Here is a 9,432-nt window from a genome sequence, read left to right as displayed (position 1 = left end):
CACTGTCCTCCATCGAAACAAATTGTGTTTAGACCCGCATTTAGTTGCAGAATAAGTAATACGAGCATATAAAGATTGTATGTGTTTCTTTCTGTAACATCCCAAAATTTACAATTTTGGAGTATTAATTTAAAACTTGCTTGTATTGCTTGTTGTTAGTAAATTTTGGCTTGGATTTGAAACTTTTGGAGTTTAAGTGAATATTAAATTGAGAGGGAATAAAAGGACTTTCCCAATTATTCATTTGGTTCTTATTTTGGGTTTGAGGATATTCAAAATATTTCCAATTCAATAATGAGAGAGGATGACATGACTTCCTCACAGAATAGTAAATCATTGAATATTCTCACATTTGGATTTTGAATATTTAGAACAATTCTAACTCAAATATTAAATCATATGAGAGAAGGTAATATGACTCCTTCAATGTAAAAGAGCTGGGAATGATTTAAATGTCATTTGAATTTTTTCTCCGGAGTTCAAAAATATTTTATGGAACACTTTATAAGTGTCAAAGTAATGTTTACAAAAATATTATATGTATTTTATATAAGTATTTTGAGCTGGAATAAATGTTCACTGTTTTATATTAGTATGCATAATTATAGAAATTTTCCTGGTATTATTTGAGAAAGAATTTGGCATCTTCATTATCCATTTTCTTTCCTGTTATTTTAGTAAATAGAAAACCTTCACTATTCATCGGGTCGCACTGTGCGGACCAGCTTCTATTCTTCGCCACGCGCGAGCAGCAGCGCAGAACAACCGCAGCGCAGCTGGCCCAGCATCGCAAGTAGGCCACAACCCGCTCCACCTCTCTTTTGTTTTTTCTTTCTTTCTCTCTATTCCACCGACAGCGGACCCCGCCGCCTCCTTCCACCTCCCGATCGGTCTCCTGTTCGTGGACGACAGCACCGCCACTGCCGCACCAAACCCCGCGTGATTCACGCGACCCCTTGCTCATCTTCCAATCTGAGGCCGCCGTGTGGTTCCTCTCGAATCCCTCGATCAGTCCTCACAGGCGCCACTTCGTTTTCCCCTAGGAATCGAGCGTAAGGACCTCGCCAAGCTCCGCCGACTCCGGCGACTCTGACGAACGATTTCGGCCACTCTAGTAAGCCCGGCCCCTCTCCGAGCACTCCATAGTCTGCGAGGAAACCTCATGCACCCCCTCCGCTTTGATTTTGCCCAGGACCGCACCACATCGAGCTCCTCAACAAATCCTGATCTCACCGGAGTATTGCCCTTGCCGGAGCTTCCTCGAACGATTCCGTCGCCTCTGTGAGCCCCGGTTCCTCGCTAATCCTTCCTGAGTATTATTCATGGTCTTTTAAATTTCCCTAAACCTCTGATCTTCTCAGGAACACGGGATATCGAGCTCCCGATCACACCCAAAATCGCCAGCACCACCGAGCGACGGCGGGCCAGCAGCGGACGCTCCCATCTCCGTTGAAGCTACCATCGTCTCCGTCATCGCAAGCCGCATCCGCCCTTCACCTCATCTTCACCGGAGAGCCACCGAAGGGCGCCACCACCCACGCCCGAAGCCGTCGTCGTTTTTCCCCTGCCTCAGTGAGCACGCACGCACAGCTACATCTCAGCCAATCTGCATGTGACACATGGCGCTATGCTATAGTAGCCGCAGTTCAAAATCATGTTTTTAGACAGATTTTCACCAATTTTTCGTTTAGCTATATCTCTTGGTCTGTATATACAAATTCATTGATTCTTTCTCCTGTGTACTCGTAGCGACGAGGAGAATACAGTAGAACCAAAATTTCACATGTTTGAACTGCTCAAATTTGAATTTATTCAAATTCGAATTCATCCTTCCGGAGGCCATATCTTGCAAACCATGTATCCGATCCGGCTGATTCCTTGGCATATATTGTTTGTATCAAATACTTCCCGAAATATCATGTGAACTCCATATTCAAATATTTTTGTCCTTTTGAATTTATATATTCAATTCAGACTTCATTCTACTATAACTTGGGTTGCAGTGCTCCTTATCAAATAATTCTTTTGCAAATGAACCCATATGACTTATGTAGTATGTCAAACGACAGATATGTTGTTTTCAACATGTTTTTGACCATGTTCCATACCATCTCCAGTATAATCTTATATATCAACAATTTCATCAACCATTGACTCTTTTGAATTTGATTCTTCCACCTGTCACCTTATATTACCGTTAGAACCTATATTATATATTAAGCCCAACTATATTGATGTTGCTCAACTTTGCCATATTTGTTTTGTTGTTCTTTTGATTTTTCTGTATGGCATGGTTATTGATTTGGATTATTTCCTTGCGATAGATTACCCGGAGCTTGACGAGTAGAATTATCAGGAATTGTGAGTGCGACGATCTTCATCAAATATACCAGACAAGTTACATGCTGATCATCCTTTACCTATTGTTTTCTATGCATGTAGTTATATCACACTATGAATATATGCATGTATAGGATTACTATATTATTTTTGGCTATGCTGTTGAGTTATCTTCCCGTCATTGCAGATCATGGTAGTTGTAGTTTTGCTATGCTTTGTAGACGGGGGTGGTTCATGTATACATTGAGCTTATGTGAGGATTATTTATATATATATATATATATATATATAACTAAATGAGTAGTAATTAAGATATAATTCACCTTTGGGCGAAAGTGGTATTGTTTGGTGTTAAGGGAAGGCATCATGGGGTCTCGCACCTTTTCTAAGGCCATGCGCTCATGAGAGTGCACCCTAAGTGGAATGCCGCCCAGGTTCAAAAAGATCAGACAGACTTAGTGACTAGTAACTTCCATGTGCGGCCATTGGCTATATGGGCTCTGGCTTAGTTGATCAGTTGTTGGAACCCTTGCCCAGACAGTGTCGATAGATGTAGCATATGTAGGTGGGATGTGGCCGTCAGGTGGTTAAGGGAACCTCTTCTGAAAGACTTAGTCTCAATCTTCGGATTGGGTCCAATGGGTAAAGCATACAAAACTCCGCAGAGTATTAAAACTAATCATGATTAGCCGTGTCCCCGGTTATGGACAAATTTGAGCAGCTAGGCCATTACAGTTGTTGGATGATCTTGACAGATGATACAGATAATAAAACTTGATGGGATACTTAATAATGGGCGGTTGGAACTGGATTGCCTAATTCAACCATATGTATTAAATTGTAGCAAGAAATAATTAAAATTTGACTATTATATTATGTAGTTATCAGGGAAAAATTAGCTTTCGGCAAAACAAACGCCAACCATTCTTTTGATATACCTTGCATACAGAAGTAGGTCTGTTATATCATTTCCCTGTGTGACTTGCCAATACATTCAAAGTATTGACCCTTCGTCGCTGCAACGTTTCATGCTGCAGATTTTATACGACGAGTGAGTGATACGATGTAGGGTTATGATGTCTATACTCGACATTTGCCTGTGGTGTTGATAGACTTCATGAAGATTTTATATGCTTCTCCGCTGTATTTTGTTTGTATGCTAGCTTGAGCTATGCAAGTATGTATTATATTAAATTCTGGATCTATGATGTAATATTATGACATGTGGTTTATTCTTGATATTACATCTTGTACTGTGTGTGCTAGCTATTGATCCATGGACTAGCACAGAGACATCGAATCTTATCAGGTTCGGGTCGTTACACTTTCTCTCCTTACTAATGGACCTACTAGCTCCATTCATACAGGACATGTTTGGTTGCTCACAGCGTTTTTGCCCCTTGCATAGTTGTCCCACTTGGGTCTGGTTGAGCATATGCTGGTTAAAAACCATCGTTTGGACATTGTTTGGCTGCCTGCATACCCTCTAACTTGGATGCCATAAAAAGGAAGGCATTTTGTTTGGTTGTGAGCTTGTTTAAAGGAAAACACAAGTTAGGCTGTTTCGTTACATGCAACACATGTTGTCTGGTAACTTCCTCGTGGAGGTGGTGGCATTACCAGCACACTAGTAGGCAGAACAAACCAGAGATACACAATAGATAGCATAGGAACAAGTTTAACATAGTACGAAACTTAAACAAGTAGTTTTAAACCAAACCAGCATGTCATAGTCTTAAACCAAACCAACACGCGCAATCAGGCAGTAGAGAGCTCTCTAGACGTTCACGACAAAGGCGCCATCCTGCTTCTTGCACTTGGTCTCCACCTCAACGCCACCATCGTTGAAGACGGTCACCTTCAGGGTGTAGAGAGTCAACAACTTGAAGGTGGCCATGTAGCCGATCCTGGTCTGGTGAACAACGGCGAAGGGGGCCTAACCCTGATCAAGGGTGACCCTGTCGTTGATCACCCGAACTATCACCCTCCAGGCACAACCGGTGTTCGTCTTCAGTTTGAACTCCTGGGAGACGGCAGGGAAGTGCTTTGTGAAGCCTAGAGGCATAGGCATAAACTCCATCTTTGGGGCAAGGATCACCTTACAGAAGTGGGTTGGTCCTGCCTCCTCATGCTAGTGGTCGTAGTTCCCCCGCTTGCCGCTGGGGGGGGGGGGCTCCTCCATCACTACGTCGTCATCTAAAGTCGGCACCAGCTCCTTGCCCTTCTCTAAGGCCGACACCACCTCCTTGTCCTTCTCTAAGACCGGAGCCACCTCCTTGCCCTTGTCTCTGGGCGCCAACACCTCCTTGCCCTTGTCTCCATGCGCCACTACCTTCTTGCCTTCGTGTTCTCCATCTCGATATGCATTATGAATAGCAAAAAGTTCAAAGGATGATCAACATTCATTCCTATCATCCAAAGCCCATATATTTACCCAACAAAGGCCACCTACTTGCCCATCCCAATAGAGACATTGTAGAATAGGGTAAGCTTCTTTTAATATCTCTCCGCGGAAGAGCTAAAGTAGCTCCTAATAATAGTGTTGTACCTACAAACCGCACTCAAACCATCTATGTCTCTCACTATCACTCCTCTTCTACGTCTCTGTTTCACCACCTCTCCATCGCCATGAACCCCATCCCCAACCCCTTCCCCTGGGGCATTGGATGGAGGGTTTTCTTCCTTGGCTGCTCGCTCGGTGACCGCACAAGTTCGAGAACACCATGGAAGTGTGCTCTAACTTCACTAGCATAAGGAGGCAGACACTGTGGTAAAGAAGGCGATGGCAGAGGAGTTGAAGGAGTTGACTCCTGACCCAGTCAAAGGCGCTATGTCAGTGGACATACTACGCTGGGCCATGGACCAGGCCAAGTCCGACGATGCTGGTCAGAGAGCTAGATGGGCCAAGTACAGACAGTACATGGCTCGTCAAGAGCAGCTGGCCGTCGCGGTGGTGCCGGAGGATGACCATGATGCTGTGGAGCTGGTGGTCAGGGCACTGGCGCCAGGCGACTGTGCAAGGCCTATCATTTTGGACGAAAACGATGAGGAGGAGATTGTGGATGATGCGTTGGAGGCAGTGGTGGAAGACAACAAGAAGGCTACACCCCCTGCGCTGCTGAAAGCGCCTCCAAGGTCGCCAAGTCTAGGATAGGTGCTTCTAAGGTAGATTTACCCCCATTCCCCAACCCCATTGTACTAAAAAAATCACGTATGAACCCTAGAATCCATCAAGTGCGCGAATCCAATCCCCCAACCCCTTCTGTATTTCAATCCTCTCCCTAACGCTCAAATCGAGTCCGGAAATCCAATCTAAACTGCGAATAAAATGTAGTAAATCGAAAGAGAGGGCAAGGGCTTACCGCCATTACTAATGTCCTGCCGGTGAACTGGTGACCGATGCCGATGCTCGCCTTGTAGTCCGTCGCTACGCTGTTCGCTATCGCCGGTGTGAGAGTGGGGAGAGGGGAGAGAGAGCGGTGAGGGTAATTATGCCGCCGCTTCGGGAAACAACATGACTTCTCGAGACCGCCTATTCGTGTGCCACGGGTTGCACCGCTTGATCCTGGCTATGACAAAATGGCCAATTCAGCCATTCCCCCAGAGCTAGGCCCAGAGGTGCTTTAAGGTTTGTGCGGGCCAGCTTTTGATGCGACCCAACCAAGCAAACGAACGAAATTCTTCCCACATGGGCTTGGTTGGGGTGGATGCGGGTAACCAAACGCATCACGAGTGATGCATGGAGTGGGTGTGAGGCTACGGGGGGCCACCGCTTTAGAGACTGCCATGCGAGCCATCGACAAGCTAGTGGTAACATCCTTTGCGCCGGCGATTGCAATGGTGAGGCGATGGTTATGGGGCTCTCCATGTGGGCCATCATAACTGACACAATGTGTGGCGGTCACGTGGACGGTGGTTTCTCGACTGTGTCAGTGGGAGTGTGGCTGCTTTGACCAGGCGGTGTGTTGCTACCTGTCGTCCACATGTAGGATGGCGTGTCGTCGAATAATGAAAGGACATCTACCCATGTTGAGGGTTTTGCTGTTACTCGTACTTTAGAAGACTAGCTATGTTTTGAGTGTTTACACATGACACAGGCACCCTTCGAAATGAAACATGCAGTTGGTTTGTGACCCCCTAAACTGAAAGGATAAAGAAAACTGACACGTTAATTTTCTATCGATGATTTCTCGGTTTGAGTCATAGGTATTCCCTGCTATAAAGAGGGTATACGCCACTGATCGAAGTGTGAGAATCAATGCATCAAAGCAAGGTCAAAGGCACCCACACCCCATGTGAGAGTGAGCCCCTTAATATGCCCAATGTGCCGCTCTCTTGTTTGGCTTGGAGGTACCTTCGACCCTCCAAGCGGCCTTGGATGTGATGTGTGTGCTTCTGTTTCCATGTCGGGTACTCCGAGGCATCTCAGAGGTTCTGGGATCTCCGACCCCAAGCGGCCTGCGAGGCACCCCAAACCGGATGCAAAACCTTATGTTTCTGCTCATAGGTACCTCAGAGCCACTCGGACCCTCCAACCTATCGGACCCTTCCATGTGTCTTGGATCCTCCGAGCTTTCGAGGCAACGCACATAATATGTAGATTTAAGTGGGGCCTATATAAAGGCTCCTTCTTTGCTGAAAAAGATGTTGGTCGTAATTGAGGCGGCTAGCCTTCGCTTAGTGCTTAGGCGGCGCTTAAGGGCCCTAACCGGTCGTATAGTGCTACTTGTTATATGCGTTGGGATTTCCATGAAGAGAAAGGGTGAAGTAGTACAGTAGCAGAAAGTATTTCCCTCAGTAAAGAACCAAGGTTCATCGAACCAAAATGAGATTCATGCAAAAATCCTTTAGTAGTACCTACACACACAATAACAAATACTTGCACCCAATGCGGGGAAGAGAGTTGTCAATCCCCTTGTACTCGTTAATTGCAAGGATCAAATCTAATAGTAAGAGATATAGAAATTGCAAAACTAAATAAAAGTAAATAAATTACAACCCGGGGGCCATAGCTTGCACTAGAGGCATCTCTCTCTCTCTCTCACATAGCAAACAGTGAGTGAACAAATTACCATTGGGCAATTGATAGAATAGCGCATAGTTATGATGTTATTCATGGCATGATCAGTACATAGACATTACGTCTATGACAAGTAGACAATTATACCTACTGACGTCTACTACTATTACTCCACTTCGAACGCGCTTCTATGCTTGCCTCTCTAGTATTAAGTTCATGACAAACAAAGTAATGCATTAAGTATGATGACATAATGTAGACAGAGTAGGATCAACTAATATGATCAAACCCCATGGTTTTATCCTTAGTAGTAGCAATACAATATGTGCCTCGCCACCCCTTCTATCACGAGGTGAGGACAACGCAAGATTGAACCTACTACTATGCACCACTTCCACTGAAGATCTAATCATCAAATTGAGCAAAGATAACTCATAGACCGAAAAGCATTACATAGCTATAACAATCACACATAATAAAGTTTAGAATATAACTCAGTTACTTTAAATGAATAATCTGGTCATAAACCCACAATTCATCGGATCCCAAGAAACAAGCGCATAAAAGGATTACATCATATCGATCTCCGAACATTGTATTGAAGATCAGAGAGAGAGAGAGAGATAGAGAGAGAGAGAGAGAGAGAGAGAAAGATCCATCTAACTACTGCTGTGGACCCATAGGTCCGCTAAGGAACTACTCACACATCATCAGAGGTGCAACAAGGTTGATCTAGAGGCCCTTTGTGATCGGTTCCACCTTTGGTAGAGTACCGAAGGAGGCCTACAGATGGGATCGCACAAGAACAGAGGCTTGCGGCGGCGGAATAATTGTTTTGGGTCTCTCTCTGGTGGTTGATACGTCCATTTTGCATCATGATTCCCTATTGTTATTTTTAATGTTTTTATGTATAATAATGCCTTTTGGAGTATTTCTAATGCCTTTTCTCATAATATGCAAGGTTCACACAAAGAGGGAGCATACAGACAGCTGGAGTTCTGGACCTAAAAAAACATGTCAGAGCTACCTATTCTGCACATCTCCAAATAAACTAAAACTTTACGAAGAATGTTTATAGAATATTAAGAATTATTGGAGCAAATAACCACCAGAGGGGGCCCACCAGGGCCCCCAGGCGCACCCTGGTGGGTTGTGCCCTCCTCAGCCCACCTACGGTGCCCATCTTCAGTATATAAGTAATTTTGACCTAGAAAAAATGAGGTGAGGACTTTTGGGACGAAGCGCCGCCGTCTCAAGGCAGAACATGGGTAGGAGCACTTTTGCCCTCCGGAGGAGCGATTCCGCCGGGGGAACTTCCCTCCCGGAGGGGGACTTCATCATCATCGTCATCACCAACAACTCTCCCATCTTTGGGAGGGCAATCTCCATCGACATATTCAACATCACCATCTCCTCTCAAACCCTAGTTCATCTCTTGTGTTCAATCTTTGTACCGAAACCTTAGGTTGGTGCTTGTGGATGACTAGTAGTGTTGATTACATCTTGTAGTTGATTACTATATGGTTTATTTAGTGGAAGATTATATGTTCAGATCCATTATGCTATTTAATACCCCTCTGATCTTGAGCATGATTATCATTTGCGAGTAGTTACTTTTGTTCTTGAGGTCACGGGAGAAGTCATGTTGCAAGTAATCATGCGAACTTGATATGTGTTCGATATTTTGATGATATGTATGTTGTGATTCCCTTAGTGGTGTCATGTGAACGTCGACTACATGACACTTCACCTTATTAGGGCCTAAGGGAGTGCATTGTGGAGTAGTTATTAGATGATGGGTTGCTAGAGTGATAGAAGCTTAAACCCTAGTTTATGTGCTACTTTGCAAGGGACCGATTTGGATCCAAAAGTTTAATGCTATGGTTAGATTTTATTTTAATACTTTTCTCGTAGTTGCAGATGCTTGTGAGGGAGTTAATCATAAGTAGGAGGTTTGTTCAAGTAAGAACAACACCTAAGCACCGATCCACCCACATATCAAATTATCAAAGTAGCGAACACGAACAAACCAACATGATGAAAGTGGCATGGTGAAATTCCCGTGTACCCTC

The sequence above is a fragment of the Triticum dicoccoides genome, chromosome 2B (genome assembly GCF_002162155.2).
Source record: "Triticum dicoccoides isolate Atlit2015 ecotype Zavitan chromosome 2B, WEW_v2.0, whole genome shotgun sequence".
In the NCBI taxonomy this organism is placed as follows: domain Eukaryota; kingdom Viridiplantae; phylum Streptophyta; class Magnoliopsida; order Poales; family Poaceae; genus Triticum; species Triticum dicoccoides.
This window is presented reverse-complemented; position numbering follows the sequence as displayed.